Raw genomic sequence first — 27,783 nt, 5'->3', positions numbered from 1 at the left:
ATCGAATTGCTCGTCTCGACTAGACGAAACATGCTCACAAAATTTGAGTGCAATTCGACTTGGGACGGGTGAGATATGAGCATCGAAAGTCACTTATGGTGACTGTCCCTTCCATGATTTGGAGTTGCAGGGTGGCCGCACGAGAATAGTGTGTGGCCCCTCCTATTTCACTCTTTTACCTATAACGTCTACCTGAAGTGTCCATTCGAGCTGAAATTTGACCTTTAAGGGTTTTCAATCGTGCTGAATCCAATGGTGGTGGTTTCATAACAATTTGAGACACTAAAAATGTAGCTCTAGTTATAGGGACCGTTTCAATGTGACTAGAGGCCGATTTTATTGGAACTGTTTCTCAGTCTGCACTGCCTTAGACATGTTGGACAGCAACGAAACTTGACGAGAGACTTTTGAGAGACCTTATGAAGATCTTGGTCAATTTCAAGGCTATTCTAAGACTATCGAAATTTCCACTATTTGCTAGGCTTTATAGAGCTGAGGTCCCATGTTGATGAAAATAACCTTCCAACAGTCTTCTTCTTAGAAACCCTGATTTTTCTAGTTTTTAGTCACCTTCTTTTTAAAAGAATTTTGACTCTGGGTCATGCCATAGTGAATGCTCTAGGTCAAAATGATAGGGTTGGCGTGTTCTAGAACATATCAAAGTTTGAAATTTTTCTTGTTCTAGGTGAAGGTACTGTGGATTCTTAAAGTCCATCACGAGTTGCAGTCTCCGTGCTTGGGGACTGGTTCAGTGAAGCCGCACCGCGATAGTGTAAAACCAACCCATCTTGAGGCCGTATGGGCGTAGACCCCTCTTGGGTGGTCTGATTGAGCCAAAATTTTGTCCGCGGGAGTTTTTCGACATTTTGAGTACGATGGTGGTGGTCTGGTACTGTGCTAAAGCTGCTAGCACATGTCCATAGTTGAAATATCTCTCCATGATGCGATATCATTCCTCTCAGTTTGCTTATTTCGAGACTTATTTCGTGGCACAACTTTGGTCTATTAATATTTTGAGTACCAGCATGACCAAGTTGTTACCAGCTCTCTCTTTATTCGTGTGGGAGATGTAAGTACGTCAAAAATGACGTATAACAAGGAAAAGAGAAAGAGAGAAAGAAAGAAAGAGGATGGGGTGCTCGGACCCTCCCTAGGTCCGAGCAAGAGAGAGAAAGAGAGAGGAGAGAGAAAGAAAGAGAGAGAAAGAAAGAGAGAAAAGAGAGAAAGAAAGAGAGAAGAGAGAGAAAGAAAAAGAGAAGGAGAAGAGAGGGAAAGGAAGAGAGAAAAAGGGAATGAAAAGAAAGAGAGAGTGAAAGGGAGAGAGAGAGGAGAGAGAGTGGACCTAGAATGAGCTTGAGCCTAAGTGCATCTTCATCAGTCTCTTTGTATGCACATGAGAGAGAAAGGTCTTAGTCTTTGTGGGTCAAGACTAAGGTCCAAGGCTTAGGTGTATGTTTTATGTAAGTTCGGTTCATGAGTGGGGTATAGAAACTAAGGTGAATGGTAAATTATGGTGTAGGGTGTAGGTTAAGGTGTAGGATAACTAATATAGGGTGTAGGGTGTATGGAGTAGGACTGGAAGCTATGAGTTCTAAGGTGTATGGAAGCTAGAAGTTCTAGGGAGTATGGGATTGGGAGTTGGGGATCCTACAGTCGTTGGAACTTTGGGGGCTCTAGCGAGTGAGGGGTCCTAGGGGTATTTTCTCTCTCTAAGAAATGTTTCTCTCTCCTCCCATCTTAAGTCTTGAACTTGAAAGGAAAGCAAAAGAATAAGTAAGAATTTGATTGCAAATGACTTAGAATTCAAGAGAGTTCAAGAGCTCCAAATGACTACGAGAGATATTACAAATGACTTGGGTTTCTTTATATAGAGCAACCACTAAACAAGGGTGGAATACTAAAAAACATTCAAAATTGTAAAAAAATTACACATTTTATGAATTAAAATATTAATCTTTTTTTTGGATCAAATAATAAAAATTCCCCTAAGCACTTTTAAAAAAATAAGAAAACCATCCTTCCATGAGGGGCCACTTGCCATTATTAGGCCTCAAAAAACTTTTCAGATGCTTATGATCGTAATTCGGGCAATCAATCATAGTATAATCGATGCTTTAACTTTTGTGCACATTTTGATACCCTTTGATCGTCTTGGAACGGATTTTTTAGGAAGAACCCAAAATCCGGCCAAGTTCCATAAACTTGTGATTCTTCGACCACCAATCTGGCACGATCTATGACGTTCCAAACCTTCATTTTGATCACAAAATGAAAGGGATACAATCACGGTCATTTTGCAATAAATTTCATCCATTTTGGTCTTCGTTTGAGCATATTCCAATTTTCGAAAGTCATCAAAAAATGGGATTCCGGCGACTGGAAAAGTATGCCATTTTCAACCTCAAAACACATGTCATCCAGCTTCCAATCATACGTAAAACTTATACCAAATTATTGTTAAATGTCATTTTTTATGTACTTGTATCCTCAGAACGAATAAGGAGAAAGCCAGTAGCAACCTGGTCTTGCTGGTACCCAAGACACTGCCAGACCATGGGAACGCAACAAAAATAAGCCTAAAACTGGGTAACCTCTATGGTAGTTTGGGATACACAAAGGACACTTGCAAAGTTTCAAGTTTCATCAAATTCTGATAAGTTTTGATATGATCATAACAAAACTTGATTACATATATATATATATATATATATATATATATATATGGAAAAGTCTTTCCAATGCTCATAGGCAAAAATGAACAATGATTTTGCCTACCCTCATCACCGTCAAAATTTCATCGCGCGGTCATGATTATTTGATAGTGTTTTATTTTTCATTTTGTTTCTACAAATTGGAATGACCAAAAATTTGGACGGTATGTACATCTTACTAAAGCGCATCTAGTAAAAATATAAAACATATTATCTGTGAAAAAAAATATTGAAAAAAATACCCCTACAATTTTTCGGGTGTATTTTGGTTACTTCTTTCATGTAAAATATTTTTTTAATATTTTTCGAAGATTCCCCTATTTTTGATGAATACACGCCCCAAATGTTTGGTCATTCCAATTTGTAGAAAAAATATGAAAAATGAAATACTATAGGAGAATTGTGACCGCACAATGAACTTTGGACGGTGATGGTGGTAGACGAAATCACTGTTCATTTTCGCCTATAGGCATTGCGTAGTGTTTTCCTCTCTCTCTCTCTCTCTTTCTCTCTCTCTCTCTATATATATATATATATATACATTTTTGGAGGGGACTCATTTTGACCATATCTAGGTTTCAAATTGAATTTTTTTGTTTGGATTGATTATTGAGATGAAGAGTGTGTGTGTATAAAATTTTGGGTCATACAACTACCACAAAGATGGTTTTCTAAAACTGTCGTTGCATGATACTATGATACAACCGTTGCATGAAATCACTGCCCATATATATATATATATATATATATATATATATATATGACCCAAAGTTTTACACACACTCTTCAGCTCAATAATCAATAAAAAAAAATCAATTTGAAACCTAGATATAAATGAGTCTCCTCCAAAAATGAATCTAGGCCATTCATTTAGTGAATTTCAAGATCTTAGCCTTTATAAACTCCAAAGCATTTTTTCTTTTTTCACATTGTTCATCTAATGATAATAAAGCCATCAGAAAAAATTGGAAATGAAAAAATCCTTCTAAGGCCTATGTTTATTAGGCTAAAAAATGCTTTCTAAGTTGTGTTTTCAATTTATTTTTTTCTGTGATTGTTCATTAGAATTAAAAGAATGTATATTTCAAAATTTTGATCAAACAAATGACTATAACATGGTTTTTGAAGGTTGTTGCATCATATTACTATACAACCGTTGCATGAAATTATTGCCTTATATATATATATATATATATCATATAATTAATCCAGCTCCTATCATGCTTAAAACTGTACCAGACCACCGCCATTTAATCCCGATGGTCAAAAAACCCACAGATACTAAATTTCAGCTCAATCTTCGGGACCATTCAAGGCCTAACTGACCATAAAAGGGTGAGTTTTACACTATTGCGGTGCGACCTTAGCGTACCAGTTTTCATTCATGGAAACTGTGTCTTCTCATTTCGGGATGATTTTCAAATGATCATATCTTGCCCGTTTTCAGTTCGTTTAAACTCAAATTTGGACACAAGCTAGATCTTGACGACTCGATCATTACGATATAAGGCACGCATCTTGGCATGACCCGAAGTGAGAGAATTTCTAGAGTGAATATGTGCTTAAAAACATGGAAATTCATAAAAAAACATCCAAATCTTTGGAAGGCCATAGCGCAAGATTTCATTGACGAATCATCGCAAATATGGGACCGTTGCGATCGTGCATCAAAGAGCTACAATTTGGTACAAGTTTTATGTCCAATCGGAAGCCGAATGATGTAAATTTTAAGGTTGATGAAAGGAACATTTTTTCAGTTGCCGGAAACCCATTTTCCAGCAGCCTCCCGAATTTGGAAAAAGCTGAATTCCATACCAAAATGGACAAAAATTACTGCAAAATGATTGTGACCAGGTCCTCTACAATTTGTGACAAGAATGAAGATGTGGAACATCACAAATCAAGCAACATTGATGGTTAAAGATTTAAAAGTTTATGGACTTGGCCCGATTTTGGGTTCTTCTTGAAACATTTGTTTCAGGACGATTAAAGGGTATCAAAACTTTTACAAAAGTTCAAACATCAATTCTACGACAATTGATTGCCCAAATTGCCATCGTAAGTATCTTATAAAGCTCCCGAAGACTAGCCATAGCAAGAGGCCCCTAATGGAGGGATGGTTTTGTCATTTGCAGAAAAGTTCTAAAGGGTATTTTGGTCATTTAAGCCAAAATACGTGATGATTATTTTAATTCAGTAATTGTATATTTTTGGACAATTTGGGGTACTTTTGAGCATTCAATCCCTCTTTAGTGAACAATTTGGGGTACTTTTGAGCATTCAATCCCTCTTTAGTGAACAATTTGGGGTATAATTTGGGGTACTTGTAATAAGGTCTTGAAATGTTAGTCTTTGAAAGCTTGATCATAATAATATGTGAGCATTTTGGAGTGAATTTATGTTTATTCTCTTTACTTTGATCATAAGTCAAGACCAAAGGGAGAGGAGAGGGAAACATTTATTAAAGAGAAATACCCATTAGGAGTCATAGAAGCCAGTCTACATCAAGACCTGCTTTATTTTAATTGTTATCCTAATTATATATTAAATTTAGGTGATCCCAACCTATTAAAACGTCTGAATTTAACCATATAAAGGATTCAATATGATACCTGGATGTCAAAATCTAGCTATAATATATAGAATATATTATAGAGTACTTAATACACATAATCCTAATAATAAACATTACAACGTAAGAGGTTTTACGACTCTATTTGAGTCGATTATTCATAATAAAACTAAAACACCAAAACAAATTAAATGGGAAGGCGTAAGACTCCTTCAAAATTGGAAGTTGTTACCACACACCCTACATGGAGGTAACTGACAACTCCAAAGGACTGAAGTAGAATTACCAAGTTGAACAACTTATACCCTCAAAGAGAATAAAGGGAAATGATCAAGGGAGAGCCTAATATCTTTTGAAATAAAACAAAGAGATTCATGCCATAATAAAAGGAAAAATAAGGGAAAGATAATAGGAAAAAGAGAAGACGAAGCCAACATCATTCACATTGGTCTCCGTCCTATTTGGAGGAAAATTGGATACCGAACACTATTTTTCCACGCTTGCTCAAACTTCTTCACCACTTCTTCACTGAGGAGCTCAACTCCGCCCTTATGAGCCGTTTGATAGGCCGACCATGTTCTAATCCATGTAAAAAATGCCTCCAGATCCATCTCTCTAGTTCCTTCAAACACAAATGGCCCTGTATGCTCTTCTCCCTCTACAGGCTCGAATGGGAACTCCAAAGTTCTATACTCAGAGGCCCAAAAATGCTCAGAGGCCCAAAAATGCTCAGAGGTTGTATATAAATTCGCCAATATGGAATCCACAGCTTCATTCACCTTAGGCAAAATGTAGCACCAAGCTGCAAAAACTCCTCCAGGCTTCTTGAGGAGCCAATTTAATCGTTGATAGAAGGTGTTGGGGTCAAACCAATGCAAGGCTTGGGCCACGCGACACTCCCTTGTGGTGCAATTGCGCGCGTGACGTCTGTAGGAGGCATCGAGAGTGGGGTGTGGAGGTAGCGGACGTTTGGGTGTGGGTGTGCAAAGGAGAGTGGTTGTTGGCTAATGTCAGTTGCTACTATGTTCTTGTATAGATTTGCTAGCTGCAATAGTACAATGCAAATAATTAAGGGAAAAGTTTAAGTGAGGTATTGTTCAAATGGAATCTCCCTCCAAAAGTCCATCCTAGAGATGGAATTAAGACCTGAAATACATCAATAATTAAGATAAATAAATAAATAAAAGATCTGAAAAATATCCTAAGTTATTTTGGATGTATTTATATTATAGAATCATGATTTTGCAGCTGATAAAATAGTGCAGAATTGATTTTGGAAGAAATATAGAAAATAGTGATTAAGGGTCCAAAATCAGTAAGTATTTTAGCCTTGAAAGTTCACCTTTTTTTTAGATTTATCATCATCCGTTTATAAAATTTTAGGTCCAAAATCCATCTCTAATATAGATCATTGAAGAAGAACACATTTGAACAGGTATGGTGGATGCCCCAAACCATGTTTGGCCAAAATCTTTTAAGGGAAAAAAAAGAGCTGTTTTACTTGAGAGGAGTAAGAAACAGAAAATTCACCTAGCCGCTGAGGAATGGAGCGTCTTCAATTGCGTGTCTTGGACCATTAACTAGAAACCAAATTATCCTCACGAAAATATAATTGACCATACACTGGGACAACAGTATTGAGACTAAAACCTTGTGAGATGGTTTTCCATTTAGGGGTGGCAACGGGTCGGGAAGCGTGGGGTCGGGCTGGACCCGGACCCAGACCCATATAGTATTCGAGTCCACGTTTGAGACCCGGACACGACTCAGGTTCAAAAGATGGACCCATACCCATACCCGTCGGGTTTCAAGTCTATCCCGTTGCGTCTAGGGCATCGTCAGGTCCATTGCAACCCTCACTATGAGCTTCTTTCTTTTATTTTTTTCTCTTTTTTTCCATCACATACTCATATTATTGACAAGAAGGTCACAATCATCCGACATCAGATTTCAAGCCTTCTAATTTATCATTTAATAGCTAAATGTGCTATGAGTTCTTATTGTATAAGATCCTTAATTCATCCAAACGAATGGGACTTGAAGTATTTTATTTCCAACAATTTACGAGTACGGGTAGGGTACAAGTGGGGTCCAACCTGACACGGATCTAGAAATGAATAGTTTTCGGATCTGGGTTTTGGACTTGAACCCAACCCGCCAGATCCAAGATATTGGACCCATACTCTGACCTGTGTCGGGTATACCTGGTGGGTCTCGGGTCGGGTCCATTGCCAACCCTACTTCCATTAAGGGGTTCCTTGGATTCAAATTTATAAGAGTAACCTTTCTTGAAAATGTTGGGCCAATCGTCTTTGGTTCACTTAGGATTGATATTTATGTTGGAATTGAGATTTTTGTGGGACCCCTGAATTCTCATTTTAAACCTAAATTATGGAAATCTCAATTCCACCAAAATAGGTGGAATTGGCATTTCATGGAAACGACCCATTTTGTTGTTGAAGAACAAAAACATATTAAAATTTTAGAGAGGGAAAATATATCAAATTTTTGAGAGAGAAAACATAGTAAATTATTTTAGAAGCAAACGATATCAAATTTTATAGAGTACGTGAATTTTTTAGAGAGAGAAAATATATGAATTTTTTAGAGAGAAAAACTATCTCAAATCTTAAGTTTTAGAGAGAGAAAGTATCTTAAAATTTTAGAGAGAGACACTACATTTAATTTTAGAGAGAGGAACTACTTTAAAATTTTAGAGATATCTCAAAACTTTTGGAGAGAGAAATTATCTCAAATTTTAAGTTTTAAAGAGAGAGTATATTAAAATTTTAGATATTAGAAACTATATCAAATTTTAGATAGACAACTACCTAAAAATTTTTATAGAGAGAAATTATCATAAAACTTTAAATAGGGAGAAACTATATCAAAATTTTAGATAGCGAAAGTACCAAAATTTTTTAGAGAGAGTAACTATGTCAAAATTTTTAGGTAGAAAAACTATCCCAAATTTTAAGTTTTAGAGAGAGAAAGTATATTAAAATTTTAGTTGAAGCAACTACCTAAAAATTTTAAAGAGAGAAACTAACTCAAAATTTAGGTTTTAGAGAAAGAAGGCATATTGATTTTTTAGGGATGGTAACTACATCAAATCTTAGAGTGAGAAGGTACCTAAGTATTGTTAGAGAAATAAAATATTGTAAAATTTTAGAAAGAACCTATCTCAAATTTTAAGTTTTAGATAGAGAAAGTACCTTAAAATTTCAGAGAGAGAAACTATATCATAGTTTAGAGAGAGAAACTACTTGAAATTTTTTAGAGAGAGAAACCATGTCAGAAATTTTATAGAGAGAATCTATCTCAAATTTTAAGTTTAAAAGCGAGTCAAAATTTTAGAAATAGAAACTATCTCATATTTTAAGTTTAAAAGAGAGTCAAAATTTTAGAAATAGAAACTATATCAAATTTTAGAGAGAGAAAGTATCTAAATTTTTTAGAGATAGATACTATCTCAAAATTTTTAGAGAGAGACCGTATTTCAAATTTTAATTTTTTGAAAGAGAAAGTGCATTAAAATTTTAGAGAGATAAACTATATCAAATTTTAGAGAATATCTAAAAATTTTTAGAGAGAGAAACTATCTCAAAAATTTTAGATAGTGAAACTATTTCAAATTTTAAGTTTTTGAAAGATGAATAAAGAAAAAACCTTATCAAATTTTAGAGAGAGAAACTATCTCAAAATTTTAAAGAGAGAGAGAGAGATTATCCCAAATTTTGAGTTTTAGAGAGACAAAGTACATCAAATTTTGTTACTTTTGTTGGTGTTATTCTAAAGAGAGAAACACACAGCTGGCTTGGTGTTTGAAATGGGAGGAAGACCCACTTCTTGATATTGCATGGAGGCAAGAAGAGAGGGAGAGGATTTGCATTCCTAAGAAAAAGATATTCTAGGCAATCCAAACAGTGAATTGGCATTTTTTGGTTTCTACCGGATACAATCCAATCAGCATACACTATAATGTAGAAATTGGCGATTCTAGTAAATACCAATTCCAAAATACACGTTTTCATAAGATCGAAAAATCCAAAGAACCATACGAAACCTTTAATGGCCTAGGCCCAACATGTAAAAGAATGTTATATACTCCTTTACTTAGTTCATTTGTTCTTTTAGAGAAAACTACTAGAATTACCTTACCCCTAAAGCAAAAAAAAAAAATTTCAAATTATTATCAAGGAAGAGTAGAAGGAAAGCAAAAGAATAATAGTGAAATTTCATAATTACATGATTTATTTCATATACTAGGAATATTCAGCCACCAATGCATGCCAGGAAAAAATTAAAAGTGGCCACTCTACCATTTTTATTGTTTTTGCTGAATGTGGTACGGAATGGAGATGGGTTTCAAAAACCTTAGGTCTTTTTAGCTTAGTACTTTAAATGGTGGAAGTTCCATAATGAAATCATAAGCAAAAAAACAATCAGCAGAGGCAAAAAATATAAAGATGGAGAAATAGAGGAGTGATGTATGGAGAAGATTAGCAATGCACAATGTGCAAAGATAAGAGCAATGGCCCAAAAGATACCTTGAGCAATAGCCCAATCTGGACCAATGATCCCAAACTAGTGGATGGAGGCCACGATCCTACGTGGGATCCACCATTTTTATATAATGTTGGTCTAACTTACCACATAAGTCTACATTCAACTGGATCAATGATCCCGAACTAGTAGATGGAGGCCACGGTCCTGCGTGGGATCCACCATTTTTATAGAATGTTGGTCTAACTTGCTGCATAAGTCTACATTCAATGGTCTAGATGCGCTTGTTGTGAGAAACTATATTTGTATATATTTGGGCCTTAAGCCCCCATGGAAGAAGTATTTATGAGCTTATCCAAGATATTCACAAGAACCTCAATTTATAGTGCTACAAACTTGTGTACTATTAAAGAAAGTAATATATACAATGTACCACCTTCCAAATATGGGTACACATAAAGGGAATGAACATATTGTACCAAAAAATAAGTGAAAGAAAGACCTATGTGATCTTTTACCGGGTAATACATTTTTTTTTTTTCACCCCTTTCTTATGGCAAAAGATCACTTACAGGTGGTCTTTATTATAATAGGATAAATTCAAAATAAAATCAACATAACAATAAAACCAAGATCTTAACAACTTGATGCCTTTGAAACAACTATGCACTATGCTTGAGAATAAAAGATAAGATTGCAAGAAACAAAAAAAGAAGAGTGCCAAAGTTTACCTCAATCGGGCTTATTATGCCCTACACCTAGTCACCACCATTCGATGGCACGAGATCAACAGTCTAGCTTCAATCGCAAACCAGAAAAGAAAATTTCGGCCAAGCCATACTAATGGAACATAAGTCCCTTTGATCACAAACTCAAACCCTAGGTGAATTATCTTAGCAACCTAGTTTGAGAGCGATGGATTATCTTTTTGCTAAACCTTAAAACCCTAAGCCATAAATCCATATTTGACATATAGGAGATAAGAACTCCATAACCTAAACCCTTAGGTTCTTTCACAATGTGGGAGAGAGAGATCAAATATGAGAGAGATAAACTTTCTTAAGAGAGAAAAATAAAAAGATAAGGTGTAGAGATTTTTTGAAAGAGACAATCCTTTTTTATAGGCTTTGAATTAGATTAGAAGTTCTTAGGGTTTTCTTTGGCTTGCCTCTTCTTGTAAGATTGAACATAGACCGTCGATCAAGGGGAGGTAAGAGATCTGCGTCATTCATTACATAGATGGGCCATCAACATTATGGAAGGTTCCTGGACCATTATCGCCCCTTCCTTAAACCATTTTCCCATCAATATATTTAACTAAAATAAATATCATGCATTCTATAAAATTGCACGATCCATGTCACATATTCCATAAGGATATGTCAAATAATATCAAGTAGATAAATACAACCAAATATAAATAAGATAAGATTCATATCAATTCAAATTAACCATATCTCTTTAAAATAAACTTGCTATAAAATAGATAAAGCCATGGTCAATATATCCCTTCCAAGATTTGTCAATATGCCACAAATCAAACTAACCTTATCATAAAAGCAAACAAGAGAATCTGAAGAGGGTGGGGCGTGCCACCCTTTTGTGGTACATGTGGGCCCCCAGCCACATGCCACATGGTGGGCTCATGTGCACTATGGGCCCCCATGGAATATTATAGAAAATATTATTTTTAAAATTGAATAGAACAATTTAAAATATATATTTGAAGTTTTATAACTTTATAAGAACAATAACTGTATTTTTATAAGTCCAAAAATCACAAATAAAATATTGAGAGGTTCATAAAAATTCAAATAATAAAACTAAAATCATTTCAATAATAAAATGAATACAATTAAATTAATATGATGGGAAAATGATCCATATGGTTTTAGGAATTCAATCTGTAATAAAGGGGTACTCCACCTTCAATTTTGGACTACAGACCACACTAGCTTTATCAAACTGACCCAGTGTTTTCTATGACCCACAGTCCAAGCAAGGGCTCATTAGCGGGTCACCAAAGTCAGGCCGATGAATCAAGGGGTCACAATCTCAATTTGTGGATTACAGGTCCTGCCCTAGAGACAAGTGAAGGTCACCACGATCTGATGCGACCACAGCTCTATGGCGCATAGGGGGTATCTCTCGCACATGTATATGTTTCACCCAAAGGTAGATACCTGGCTTTCCCAAGAGATCTATCAATATGCATGCCGTGTGATGGAACATGGATGGGGTTTTGGCCCCCGTCTCAGTAGGCCACCATCACACACAAGGATCACACAGTCCCTCGGCTCACTCATCCAGGCACGTTCTCCGACCTCATCAAGGGCTAACCCACAACCCTCGTCGGTTTGTTCTTCATGCCCAAGTAACATGGGTTTTTCTTAACCGACTGGCCTTAGATCGTTAAGCACATATCAGTATCAGCAAACCATCGTTTCTTTAGTATGGTCCACGAGGGACCACACTCCCACTAAGTTCATGTTCCACTGTATTATTTCATTTACAAGCACTCATAAGGCCTTTAAAGGCCACATAAACCCAACACTTGAGCCCCCATGGAAGATGTATTTCTGAGCTTATCCAAGATATGCACAAGAACCTCAATTTATAGGGCTACAAAGCTATGTACTACTAAAGAAAGTAACATATACAATGAACCACCTTCCAAATATGGGTACACATAAAAGGAAGGAAAATATTGTACCAAAAAATAAGTACAAGTTTCTATAATTTCCATACTCCCGCTCAAACTTAAGATGAGTTAAGAGATAACAACTTGAGTTTGGACAACTGAAGGCATGCCTTAGAAACAAAGCAAGAACATAAGAAGCTTGAGCAGTTGCAAATTATCGATCTTCAAAAAACGACACGTCGAATAGAGCAGTCTAGTATAACAACAAATCAACAGCCTCCAGAACAAATAGGATCGAGTAACAAAAAAAAACTCGATCATCACATGGGATGGAGTAACGAAAAACACCATCATCCAATAGGATTGAGAAACAAAAAACTCCATCATTAAATATGATTGAGTAACGAAAAACTTGATCATAAACTAGGATCGAGAAATTCGATCATCAAACAGGTGGAATTTGGCGAAAGAAAGACCTATGTGATCTTTTACAGGGAATACATTTTTTTCTTCTTTTTTCTTCACCCTTTTCTTTTGGCAAAAGATCACTTACATGTGGTCTTTATTATACTAATATATATTTCAAAATAAAATCAACATAACAATAAAACCAAGATCCTAACAACTTGATGTCATTGAAACAACTATACACTATGCTTGAGAATAAAAGATAAGATTGCAATAAACAAAAGGAAGAGTGCCAGAGATTACTTCAACCAGGTTTATTACACCCCACACCTAGTCACCACCATCTGATGGCGCGGGATCAACGGTCTAGCTTCAACCTCAAACTGGGAAAGCAAATTTCGGTCAAGCCACACTAATGGAACATGAACCCCTTTGATCACAAACTAAAACCCTAGGTGAATTATCTTAGCATCCTAGTTTGAGAGAGATGAATTTTCTTTTTGCTAAACCCTAAAACCCTTAGCCATAAATCCATATTTGAGAGATAAGAGAGAGAAGAACTCCATAACCTAAACCCTTAGGTTCTTTCACAATGTGAGAGAAATAGAGATCAAACATGAGAGAGAAACTTTCTTAAGAGAGTGAAATAGAAAGATAAGGTGTAGAGATTTTGGGTAGAGACCAATCCCTTTTTATATGGTTTGAATAAGATTAGGGTATTTTAGGATTTTCTTTGGATTGCCTCTTCTTGTGAGATTGAATATAGACCGTCGATAAAGGGTGGCTTGTGGAGTGAGAGATCTGAGCCATCCATTTCATAGATAGGCCATCAACATTATGAACGGTGCCTGAACCATTATCCCCCTTTCCTAAACCATTTTTCCATCAATAGAAATTAAATAAATTAAATCTAATCAAAATATTGTGCATACCATAAAATAACACAAGTCTACTCAATCTTTCCATAAAATCTTTCAAAGATATATCAAGTCAATATTTAGTCAATATCTTCCAACCATGTGGCCACATGCCATACCACCAAAAAATAAGAAAGAGAATAAAGGTGGGGTGTGCCACCCAAGGGAGGCACTCATGAGCCCCACTTTCTAGAAATATGGTGGGCCCTTGTGCACAACGAGCCCCCATGATTTTTTTATATATTTAAAATTAATAAAAGGATTTTAGAATATTATTTGAATATTTAAACCATCAAAAATCAATATCTTTAATTTTATAAATCCAAAAATTATAAATAAAATATTCAAGGCTTCATAAAAACTCAAATAATAATCCTAAAATAATTTTCATCATAAAATAAACACAATTAAATTAATTTGATGGTATAAGGATCCATAAGGTTTAGGAATCAATAATCATGGGGCACTCCACCTTCAACTGTGGACTACAGACCACACTTGTTTTATAAGACCGATCTAGTGTTTCCCATGACTAATCCATGCAGGGGCTCATTAGTGGGTCACCATAGTCCAACCGATGAGCCAAAGGGTCGCAATCCCAGTCTGTGGATTTTAGGTCCTCCCCTAGAGACAAGTCAAGGTCACCAAGACCTTATGCGACCACAACTCCATGGCGTATAGGGGTATCTCTCGAACATGCATACGCTTCACCCTAAAAGGTGAATTTTTGACTTTCCCGAACGATCTATCGATATGCATGCTTTGTGATGGTACATGGATGAGGTTTTGGCCACTGTCTCTGTACGCCACCATCACACATAAGGGTCACACAGTCCCTCGACTTACTCATCCGGGCTTGTTCTCTGACCTCATCAAGGCCTAACCTATAAACCCTCATCGATTTATTCTTCATGCCCAAGTAACATGGGTTTTTCCCAACCGACTGGCCTAGATCGTTAAGCACAGTTTGGTATCAGTAAGCCATCGTTTGCTTAGTATGGTCCACAAGGGACCACACTCCCACTGAGTTCATGTTCCATTATATCATTTCATTTTACAAGCACCCATAAGGCCTTTAAAGGCCACATGAACCCAACATCTCCCACTTGGCCTTTGAATGCCTTACAATCTCTCTTTTTCACTTTCTCTTACTCCCATCTTTCTCTCCCAATTACAATCTCTCTCAAGCATTTTTATTTATTCTCTCAATACATTAATCATGGCTTTCACTATCAATCATTTTATTTATTCTCTCAATACATTAATCATGGCTTTCGCTATCAATCATCATAGAGGCAACACATTTTTCTCTTTGCTGCTCGAATCTCATCTCAAAAATGGTCGTAGCTCATCTTTCACATCGCATTGTGAATTATGGACCTGTTGTGGCAAAAGACCATCATGTACCCTCATCGTATGGGGTCGTATGTTCATGGGCTCAAAAGAGTTCTTTAAGTAAGTTTCTCCCTTTTGTAGCTATACAATGGGTAAACAACATTATAGTCTGGTGTTCCCTTTGGCAGGTCAAATACTAGAAGGTACTCTTACTGGAATATTTAGTTTATCTGGATCTTGATCTTTCTTAATCTCACCTCATTCTTCAGGTGATAAAAATGTGGTTTTATATGCTTGGAGTTCTTATGGAACATGGCTCCTTTAACACGCATATCATCAACGTGCTGTCATAGAAAATTCTTATTACCTCACAACCCACGAGGTGAAAGTTAAGTCGATTAAAAAATTTATTAATCTATACGGCCTCTTAGATTACCAAACTGTACGCCACGTACTCTGCCTTCATGGTGGAGAATTTCGTCACATCATGTTTCTTTGATTTCCAAGAAATTGCACCCTCTCCAAGCATGAACACATATCCAGATGTAGACTTCGCATCATCTGGATCTATGAGATAGCTTGGACCTATATATCTGAATATCCAAACAGCTAAAAAAATGTGGAACTGTAGCAGCTCCCACTCAATTATTGTACATACAACATATACATTCTCAACATTCTTATGCATAGAACATGAGGTAACATATCAAGTCTCATGCAATATGTAATTCAATACCCGTTGGTTTCACAATATGCAAAAACCTTCATGAACCACAAAGGTTCAACCACACTAGACATCTTGGTAGTAAATTCGTACAAACCAAGTTATCTAGTCAATATAATATATGTCAGGGAAGCCCAGCATGATGGCATTCCTACAACATTCCCTATGGTTCAAAGTCTTAGTTAATCGAGGATTCTAAATAACTAGAAACATGGGTCAAGGAATATAAGTATTTTAAAAAAAATAGTGCATTATAGTTTTTCTCCCACTTTTATAAATACCTTCAAGACAGAATGTTTTTCTTTTTAATAAAAAAAAAAATTTTGATTTGGTATATATATATGCATTCATAAGCAATAGTTATATAATAGTATGACCATTTAAAATGATTTTCGTACAAACTTAATGGACCTTACAAGACTATGTGGTTTTCTCAAAACCATATTCATAGACTTAGGCTTTTCTTAAATCATCCAATTTAAGTACCAAATACATGCTTAGCTTGCCGAAATCATTTTACCGCATTCACCGTTAATTTCCTACCAAAGTCAAGTTCATGGCAATAAAAACATATCATATATACCATGTCATAATTTTATCCAAAATAAAGCACGACTAAATAATGTTTACTAAAGCATTGACAAAATACTTCATTTTTGGCAATTATGGATGATTTATCAAGAGATCATCATCACATACAACACATCATATTATGATATTATTGAAAGGATGGTCACCAAGACCAAGTTTCATCAGAACATTCTCTTTGTGCTTACATATTTGAATGAGCAACATCCATCTATCGTGTTTCATCCTTAGGGCTCAAAGCCCTTGATCAAAGCACATCTATATTTATATCACTACCTTAAGTAGTTCATACTCAAGCATAAAGAGGCACAAAAACACAAAGTATTTAAAACTTATTAGCACTTACCAAATTTGTTAGTACTTACCACTTAATGTCCATACACTTCATATATATTCATAAAACAATTAGCCAAAATATAACCAAACCACATTAAACAAAGTTATTGAATCCTCTTTCCATATATGACCTTTCCCTATATGACCTTACCATATAATGTGGGATAGATTTCTTACCTCAAAACCATGTAGTGTGGTGCCTGGGCTTTCTTGATTCATTGCTTTTACTTGTTGAACAAGCTTTTGTGATCTTGGAAGTGCATGCAACTGATGAAGAATATATTGGTCATTAGATTCACATGTCACGAAGGGTCCATCTCTTCGGTACTTGGATTCTCCTGTCTTACACTGTGAACAAAATATCTTCTTCATCCCATTATTTCAATTATCACAATTTCGATTCTCCCACTGATCTTTAGTGTTTCTATGCTACCACAAATTCTCTCTATAAATCCTTTCATTTCGAAGAAATTAAGATGTTTTTATAGGTATTGTGTTTCTTCTTCTTTCTGCTATTCCCAGATCGATTACTCTTTACATAGAGTGTCATATCTTGTCAACTCTGTATTACCTCTCTCTGAAGTTTTATTATAATAAATCATACTCATAGCACACTAGAAAACATGCCAAAAAAAAAGGTCTTCATAATTAGGAATCCAAAGATGTGTCTTAACATGCCACATCTTTTTAATTTACTACAGAATAGAACTTGATCATCTTATGATAAAAATATAATATCACTCAACTCATAAAGAGTTAATCTTCAAATCTTTTTGAGTATTGAAATAGACTCAAAAGAATATAAAATAGTGCTCAGTTCCATCCCTAAATCATACCATTTAGTGAATATTCATTTTAGTGATATTTATGTCACAATGTAATCTTTTCAGTTGAAAATCAGGTCGAGCACCTCTCAATAAAAAAATTTGTTTCTCTCAATCCTCAAAGAATTGCTTCTTGAAATCTTTTGTATTGAAAACTAGACTCAAAACCAAATCATAACATCATAGTTTGAATCCCAAATAATATTTTTTTCCAGAGAAATAAATAAGTGACATTCATGTCACAAAAGAAATCATACTACAGAATTCCAACATGAACACTATCTAGTAAAATTATCTTTTCTCTCTACCATCATGGAGTTTCTCTTTCGAACCAATTTTGTTAGAAATTAAATACATAATAGTAACACATATATATTTTCACAAGCCCTATATCACTCTGTTAAGTAGGCGTGATAAATATAGCTATTCATGTCTTTAATGAGGGACATACAAAATTACAGAAAATTCAGGATGACCTCTTTTTAATCTAAAATTTTTATTCCTCTCTTCCCATAGATATTTCTCTCTCAAATAAATTTTATTAAAAATTAAACTCAAATGAAAGTCTAAAAACTTAGTATAAACCAAAAAACATTATGTTAAGAATAGAAATTAAATATTAACTTCCAAGTCATAAAAATAATTTTTGTTGTAGAAAATAACACTTGAGGATCCTTCAATAAATTGATCATATCTTTCAAACCACAATGACTTTCTTGATGAAACTTTATTTTGTTTGAAAGTAGACTCAATTTTATGATTCATGATTCAATTTCAGCTAGAAATAAAATCATATAGTTGGTGAGAAAAATCACTGAGCTCAATGGATAGTTCTTAAATTTTGCATGGTCAGAACTGACACCCATCATTGTTGAGTTCATAACTCTCAATTCCTATAGGATCTCCCACTGAAATTTTGCAAGTAAATCCTACTCTTAAAGACACAAAATATCACTGAAGTATATAATAGAAAAATACCTAATTATATTTTTCATCTCTCTACTCTAATCTAGCCCAGAATACTCATTATCCAGAGAGTCTTTTCGGTGTTGGAATATTTCAATAATTCTTAACCGTGGGTGTATTTCTTGACCACAAAGGCCATTAGCTTTCTTATATCTCATTTTCAAGTTTGATCTAAACTCAATAAAGACAAACGATAACTAATGACATCAAGTATCAATAACTTTGATACCAATGAAAGAAAGGCCTAAGTGATCTTTTATCAAGGAATACATTTTTTTTCTTCACCATTTTCTTTTGGCAAAAGATCACTTACATGTGGTCTTTATTATAATAAGATACATTTCAAAATAAAATCATCATAACAATAAAACCAAGATCCTAACAACTTGATGTCATTGAAACAACTATGCACTATGCTTGAGAATAAAAGATAAGATTGCAAGAAACAAAAGGAAGAGTGCCAGAGATTACCTCAACCTGTCTGCTCCTCCTTCTTCGAACAAGCACTTTTAGCCTTGACACTCGAAGGTTTTCCCTAAGAGTACCATCCCGAACCAGCCCCGTTACTTTGGTCGTGTCTCTAGAGCCCACAAGAGAGCCCGGCGTAATGACTTGATGGAAGATCGAGTCCTTCATCCTCCCGGCTCAAGATGACTCCCGTCCCTGACTCTCATCCTTGCCGCACCTGATGGAGACATCTCTCTCTTGTACAAGAAGAGCTGACCAACTACAACCTAGATGGCTGTTTTGGCGAGAGGTCCATCAAATCCTCAAGGCTAAATGTGATAGAGGTCTACAAATTCTGACCAAAGAAATGACTAAGGTGGTCAACGAAACCCGCATTGAGGACCCTCTTCGCCTGATCCCTTTCTACCCTCTTTAGATGATGAAGCCTGAAGAAGAGCTCCATGAGCCTTGCACTATGGTTAGTGTGGTTGAAGATGACCCAACCACTCAGAAATCACGGTCCTAAGACTGTTGAGAATCGATCCAAGAGTCGAGTTCTGTCAGGGCATGTTGGCCCCTACTGACCGACCTACCAAGCATGACCCGTCAAGTTCGCAAGCCCTCAGTTGCAACTAATGTCGACCTCCATAGAGAAACAGTAAGTGTAATGGTCGTAAGAGAGCCTGGTGACGCGTACGAAGAGCGCATGAACAAGTTTTACGATATGGTGTGCACGATGATGGAAAAGGTCGATTGAATTGATGCCGCACTCCAGTCAACTAACCATGAGGTCAATTCCCATCACTCTGATGGTGCACCTCCAAGGCAGCCCCCTCCTTCTACCTCACAGGACAATTCTATGCCTTACCTCATCTCTTAGATAGACATTGATGCTAAGGTAACCCATAGCCTAAAGATCAGACAAATCCAGAGCATACAGGGTGTGGCGCCTTATCAAAGGCCGCACCCCTCATATATTGACCAGGTCCTATTTCCCTCAGATTATAAGAAAGGGAAGTTTCCTTTATTCAATGGAACCACATCCCCAAACCAGCATATTTCCCATTTCCAGGCAGCATGTCGAGAAACAGAGGCTGATGAGACACTTCTTCTCTGTCAATTTGTTGAGACCCTTGATGGGCTAACGTTTCAATAGCATGCTCGACTTCCTCCAAACTTAGTGCATACATGGGAGGAAATGGAGAAATTGTTTTATCAATGCTTCTATGAGGTCGAGAGAGAGGTTCAAACCATCAAACTTCTCATCCTGACTAAAGATCCCGATGAGCCCGTGGACAAGTTCATATCAAGATGGAGAAATTTGGCTTCTCGCCATCCTAATCCTATGTCCGAGAAGAAGCAGTCCAAACTTGAGTGCGGAATATGCGACCCGAGATCGCTCTGCATGTCAAGGCCTCTAATCCAACTTCCATGTCAGAGCTAATCTCTAAATCAGTACGCATAAAAAGTCTATTATGCCACCATGGTGAGTCATGTCTACTGTCTGCGAGCTCAGCAAACAACCGGGACAATGGTAGCTCTTGAAAAAACACATCGGGTAGCCAACAGAAAGGAGTAATTTGTGTAGCTGTCATAATCACTGATCAAAAGAAGGCTCCCTCTTAAACTTTGGACCTCTCTAAAGGGTGAGCACGGCAAAGATAAGCCCCAGGCGGGCAAGCAACAATAGTCATACAATCGGGTACCCCGATTGGGCAACCTTGATCAGGGTGATTATTTCACTAGGCATAGGAACAAGGTCTACACCTTTGAGAAGGAATGGGTCCCTGCACTGTTCCGAATTTTATTGGAACAGAACATGATCCAGCTTTCAAAAGTAAAGTTCCCTGAGCAAGCTGGCCTTGACACTCAAGCAAATTATTGTGCTTACCATCGGAGGATCAATCACCCCACAAATGACTACTACACGCTGAAAGATATTATCTAGGCCCTGATTCAAAAGCGTCAGATAAAGCTTGAAGACTTAAAGAAGGTCTTCGGGACAGCCGAGGCCTCCCATGCAATAACCATCCAAGAAGAAGACAAAATGCCTGGTATCCTTTTATGCCTTCTTCATTAAAATGCTTCAGGAAGGCATATCACACTGAAGCAGGCAAGGCAACCCCGTCGCCTTTCTAAGGGAACAGATGACCATTGATGCTTGTATCACAAGGTATGGGGTTACTACAAGGGGGAATGCATAAGTTTCCATGATATATTGGTAAAGAAAATACATGAAAATCAGGAATTTTACAACAATCCACTTTGGACCTCTATCGTAGGTAGAGATGTCAGGGTCATGGGTCTCTGCACTTGAGGTCGATCAAAAGATCTCTGGAAACAACGATGAAGAGTTGCAAGAGGCTCCAGAAGAATGGGAAGAAGGTGGTCAAGCCACAACAGACAAACTTAAAGAAATAAATCTTAGAGACGAAATGGACCCCAGACCCACTTTCATTGCAGTGAATATGTCTCCAGAAGAAAAAGAAGATTTCACTACCTTCTTGAGAGCAAATCGAGATGCCTTTGCTTGGCATTACCATGAGATGCTTGGTTTAGACCCTCAAGTCGACGTTCACCGTCTCGGCATTGATTCGACTGTCAAACCTGTCAAGCAGAAATCAAGAAGGTTCAGGCCTGACCTTGAAATGCAGATAGACACCGAAGTTACCAAACTGAAACAAGCAGGCTTTATTCGTGAAGTCAAGTACCCGAAATGCCTAACAATTGTCATTCCCATAAAAAAGAAGAATGATCAAATTAGGGTTTGCATTGACTTTCGTGACCTAATACTGCTTGTCCCAAGGATGACTTCCCATTGCCATTCACTGAGATGCTCATCGACTCTACAGCTCACTATTAAATCTTTTCCTTCATGGATGGCTATTTCGTGTATAATCAGATACGGATGGTGCCCGAAGATGAGGAAGCTACTACATTCTTAACTTCAAAAGGGGTATTTTGTTATACGATGATACCTTTTGGATTAAAGAATGTTGGTACCACGTACCAGAGAGCAATGATGACCATCTTCAAAGACATGATACACAAGGAGGTGGAGTGTTATGTAGATGAATTAATAGTAAAATCTGAAGAGATGCTCACATGAGAGACCTTGAAAAAGTGTTTGAGCAACTACGCCTTCATCAGCTTAAAATGAGCCCGCTGAAATGCGCTTTTGGTGTACGTTCGGGAAAGTTCTTGGGGTTCGTTGTCAGACATCGAGGGCTTGAAGTTGAGCTAGTCAAGATTAGGGAAATCCAAGAAATGCTGTCATCAACTACACTCGAGAATTGCGCTCCCTTCAAGAACAACTAGCTTACATTCACCGATTCATTTCAAATCTTTCAGGTCACTGTAAACCCTTTACACACCAGCTAAAGAAAGGTACCTCATTCATCTGGGATGAAGCATGTCAGGCAGCCCTGGATGACATCAAGCATTATTTACTCAACCCTCTAGTGCTATCTACGCCAGTGTTGCGAAAACCCCTTACCCTATACGTGACTGCTCTGGATGAGTCACTCGGGGCATTGTTAGCACAAAACAATGATAAGAGAAAATAAACAACATTGTATTATCTCAGTCTCATGATGCAAGGGGCCGAGAAGAATTATCCCCCTATTGAGAAGATGTGCTTGGCCTTGATCTTTGCAGTACAAAAACTCTGCCATCACTTGCTTGGTCATGAAGTTAAACTTTTATCAAAAGCAGACCATGTAAATTTTCTCATGATGCGTCCATGCTTGTCAGGACGTCTTGCTAAGTGGGCATTATTATTGATGGAATTCAACATTACATCTGTCCCACAAAAGGCCATCAAGGGCCAAGACTTGGCTGATTTTCTTGCAGCTCACCCCATACTAGTAGAATTTCCTCTATCAAGTGACCTCCTTGATGAAGAAGTGTTATGTGATGAGATTCTTCATGCGTGGGAAATAAACTTCGACGGAGCCTTTCAATTTGATCGAGGAGGAGCCGGAGTGGTATTCCTGACTGCGAAAGGAGGAGTATTACCACTTTCTTTCTCTCTCACCATAGCTGGTTCTCATAACGAGGAAGAATATTAAGCCCTTATAATCAGGTTGGAGATAGCCTTTAACCTAGACTTGGAGTAGCTCAAGATCTATGTTGACTTTGAGTTGGTTATTTGATAGCTCAAGGGGATCTATGATGTGAGAAAATACACTCTTAAGCTTTATCACGATACTAGAAATCGTATATGGCTCAATTTGAGGATGTATCCTGAGTCACATCCTTAGTAGGTTAAACTCGCAAGCTGACGCACTGACAAAACTCGACGCTACAATTCAATTATCCTCATCAGGTCCCACGCTTGTCTAGGTGGCAGAATAGAGACACATCGAACTAAGAACCGAGGTAGACGCGGATGATGAGAGAAATATTTTCCCCGAATGCCCTCGTTATCCATTTGGAGAACTTCTATCAGCCAAAGAAGTAATCAAGACTGAACAAGAAATCGCACAAAGTCAAGGAACTATGGCTTGAAACCAAGAACCAGAATTCTTTGACCCAATATGTGCCGAAATTGAGCAGGTAGAAGATTGGAGAGAGTTCATCACTAGTTTCCTTAAACATGGCGGGCTCTCAGAAGATCGTGCTGAAACACAATAGTGCACATCAAATGTCTACCAAGTATACCCTCCTTGAAGGAGATGCTCTCTTTAGAAGTTCGTTTGATAGTATTCTTCTTAGATGTGTGGACGTCCAAGAAGAAAATAACGTGTTAGAAGAAATCCATTCAGACATTTGTGGACTACACCAATCCGGTCCTAAGCTCTATGAATGAATACGTCGGTTGGGATACTATTGGCCTTCCATGGTTGCCAATTCCTTAAGCTATGCTAAAAATTGCCAAGTGTGACAAATACACTCGAGCCTTGTCCACCAGTCTCCAGAGCCCTTACACCTTATAGTTGCATCATGGACCTTCTTACAATGGGGTATGGACATTATAGGGCCTATTGACCTAATAGTTGCATCATGGACCTTCGACAATGTGTCATGTTTTCATTCTAGCTGCAACAGACTATTTCTCTAAGTGGGTTGAAGTCGTCCCCCTTAAGCAAGTCCCCGGGACAACAGTGGCTAACTTCGTGCGACATCACATTATATAATGGTTTGGGGTCCCTGATCGGATTATATCTGACAATGGTCCCCAGTTTTGGAGCCACCATATTGATCGCTTGGTCAATCAATTTGGTTTTGAGTGGAAGTACTCGATTATGTACCTCCCTTGGGCGAATAGCTTAGCTGAGGCCTTCATTAAGACTATGTGCAATGCTTTAAGAAAATTGGTATAAAAAATAAAGAAGAACTGACACGAGAAGCTTCCCGAAGCACTATGGGCTTATAGTACTATTACAAGAAATGCTACTGATTCCACTCCTTACTCTTTGGTCTATGGGGGTGAAGCAGTTTTACTGCTCAAAATTCAAATCCCTTCACTGTGAGTCACTATTCACCAAGAATAATCGAAGATGTGAGAGAGTCAAGCTCCGGTATCGAGAATTGGATGCACTCGATTAAAGGAGGCTAGAGGCTCAACATAACCTTGAACTAAATCAAGGGAGAATGAAGAGGGCCTTTGACAAGTCAGTCAAGGTCGACTCATTTGCTCATGGCAATCTAGTTCTAGCCATCAACATGCCGATTGTTATGCATGGACATCATACAGGGAAGTTCAAACCCAAGTGGGAAGGTCCTTTTATAGTGAAAAAGTTCTCACCAAATGGAGCCTACATATTGGCACATCCTGATGAAGAGGAGGTAATGCCCCCTATTAATGGGCGATTTTGTGATGCATATTCAAAAGAAATGGAATCAATGCAAGAATAAGCAAGACAGTCCAAACAAAGTCTAACTTTTTATATTGCAGCAAAATTGAGTTACAATTCACAAGTTAAAAAGCTCATTATTAGGGAGGTTACAAGGCTCTTGCATCTAAGGATAAGAGGACGGTTACAAACTAAAACCTGCAATGTTGCTCTTGCATCTGAGGATAAGAGGATGCTTACAGGCCAAAATAATTTCTCTCCTCATGAAGAAGAAGTAAACCCATCAAAGAAAGGCCTTTCTCATGAAGAAGAAGTGAAACCACTTGGAGAAGTTAGCTTTAATTCATCTGACGAGAAAGAGGACGGTTACAGGTCAGAAGACGAAGTGAAACCACTCGAAGAAGTTAGCTTCAGTTCATCCGACGTGTCTATCAAACATATAAGCCATATATCTCATCTGACGTGTATATCAAACATACAACATAGGATTCATTCGACGTGTGTATCAAACATACAAAAAAGACTGTTTTGGCAAGGAAGTGGCCTCTGATGGAGAGCATACCGTATTCGCAGTGGATGCCCATCCATAGAACAACATGGAATTCACTGTTGTATTGGAGGACTTGGCTTCCAACGGGTATCACAAGCCATACCTCATCATCATTCATCGCCTATTGCCGGCCCATGCCGGCATCACGTATAAACATCGCCATACATAGATCATCGCTGAGCACTGCAAGTCCTGCATGTAACTTACTACCACGTGCGAGCAACACTATCCGCATCATGGAAGGCCACACGCGCTGATAAGTGCCGTCTGAAGCCAGTGTTGGTTGTGTCCTCCAAAGGCCAGCACTGACCGTGCTCCTAACTCTTAGCACTGGCTGCCTTTCTTGAGGATCGGTGCTGGTTGTCTAAGCGCCGGCTGTCTCAGCATCGGCTGTGCTTCTGTTAGTGCCAGCCTTGTCGTGACTGTTCACTTCTTGAGACTCTTCATTTTTAAGGCCTTAGTTTTTATGCCTCCTTAATGGTCACACAATTTCCAAGGACAACTGTCCATCTCCTCTAATGGTCAACCTCCTGTGATGGTCCACCTCCCGTAACCGTACACCTTCCCTGTGATGGTTTACCTTCACTAACTGTTCGTTGCTCTGGATCCTTCAGTTTCTGTCGGAACTCCTCTGCCATCCTCGAAAAACCTCTGCGAAAACCTCTAACGACATTGGGAAATCCCTTAAAACACTAAAAAACTCCCAAGCCTTACAAAAATTCCCACTGCTGCACTTCCCATCTCTTCTACCCTCGAAACTACGGTCGAAACCTCCCCTATTTCCTGGTGAACTCCTTGCAAACTCCTGCAACTCCTCCTTCTTCGGAAAACCCTTGACAATCTTACCGAAGTCTTCTTTGTGAGGCTTGCTGGAACACTTGCTCTCTTGCCCCCTTTTCCTGCAAAGTTCAACAAATCCCCAGCAGAGTTCTTGCTTTCCAAAACCTTCCCTGCAAAACCCTTGCTGGAATGCCATTGTTTGCTAAAAACCTTCCTTGTAAAACTTTCACCGGAATCCTTGGTTGCTTTCCAGACCTTCGACCAGGCACCCTTTGCTCACCACTAAAATTTTGTTTAAGTTTTTACCTTCTGTGAAAAGTGAAGAAAATGGGGTTTTACCCCCATATATAGCCAACGCTACCCTCAAATACCTCTCACAAACGGGGAATTCTAGTAATGTCCAAGGGAAGCCAAGCGTCGATGAGCCGGGTTGGGCTTTGACCTAAGGCCCGAGGTAACTCTCATCGATCCATATCCAGCGCCGACTGTGCGGTCGAAATTACCTAGCGCCAGCTGTATTCCACCAACCATAGTGCCGGTGTGTGCTCGACAACTCAGCGCCGGCTATGTTCAAGCAATAGCATGGGCCGTCCTCAGCGTCAGCTGCATTTAAGCAATAGCACGAGTTGTCCTTAGTGCCGGTTGTGTTCAAGCAATAACACGAGTTATCCTCAGTGCTGGCTATGTTCAACCAATAGCACGGGCCGTCCTCAGCACCGACTGTGTTCATGTAATAGATTGGGCCATCCTCAGCGCCGACTGTGTTTTTAATAATCTAGTGCTGACTGACTGGTTAAGAAGCAGTGTTGGCCGCCTTCAGTGCCGGTTGCATTTTTGAAGATTCATCATCAATTGAGCACTCTCAAGAAACAAGGGTTGTTGCACTTGACACCGACTGTATTTCAAGCTGCCGATTGTTGCCTACTCCAAGTCGAATGGAGTGACACTTAGGAGCTTGCACTCAAGTTGTGACCTATCATCCCCAATGAAGTCAGGAGTAGGCCCCTATCCCTCATACCTAGTAGGAGTTACACCCATACTGCAGCCCGTTATCCCTAGTGGAGTTAGGGTTATTATTATCTCTTCAATTCCCAGTGGATATGTTTCACACCAAGCTATCTCATCCTTTGGAAGTTGGCTTACCTGTCATAAGTCAATTCTCCATAGAGTCTCATCTTTCACCACTTGGAGTCATGCTTGCCCCACAAAACCCTAGTGAAGTTCGCTTCTGTTCGCCATCCCTCGTCAGGCCATCATCTTCATCTGAGCCCTCTGCTTGTGTATGGCATTAACCATTTTATCCCCAGGGAGTTAGATTGCCATCCAGACACCTATTCCCCATGGGACTCCACCTACTTAGCAACCCACATTATGGTCTAGATGCACAACCCTAAACTGCACGGTCCAAACTATATGACCTTAAACTGTCGCGGAGGTCTAGTTGCACGACCTTAAACTGCATGGTCCTAGTTGCATGACTCTAAAATGCATAATCATGGTCCAAACTATATGACCTTAAATTGTAGCAGTGGTCTAGTTGTACAACCTTAAATTGCACGGTTCTAATTGCATGACTTTAAACTGCAAAATCATGGTTCAAACTATATGATCTTAAACTGTAGCAGAAGTTTAGTTGCACGACCTTAAACTGCATCGTCCTAGTTCCAAGACTCTAAACTG

General features: G+C 38.1%; 1 non-coding gene across 1 annotated transcript; it reads right to left on the bottom strand.

Moving 5' to 3' along the window:
• Positions 1 to 5,624: 5,624 nt before the first annotated feature.
• On the bottom strand, positions 5,625 to 26,299 carry LOC18425318 (uncharacterized). The gene is made up of 2 exons (XR_016053975.1): positions 25,973 to 26,299; positions 5,625 to 6,328 (listed from the first exon to the last, which is right to left on the bottom strand). It is a non-coding gene; the product is annotated as an uncharacterized LOC18425318 (transcript).
• Positions 26,300 to 27,783: the final 1,484 nt, after the last annotated feature.

This window comes from Amborella trichopoda, chromosome 4 (assembly GCF_054954075.1).
Source record: "Amborella trichopoda isolate Santa Cruz 75 chromosome 4, AtrichopodaSantaCruz75HAP2 v2.0, whole genome shotgun sequence".
Classification (NCBI taxonomy): domain Eukaryota; kingdom Viridiplantae; phylum Streptophyta; class Magnoliopsida; order Amborellales; family Amborellaceae; genus Amborella; species Amborella trichopoda.
Note: the sequence above shows the minus strand (reverse complement) of the source record. Positions and strands in the feature narration are given on the sequence as shown.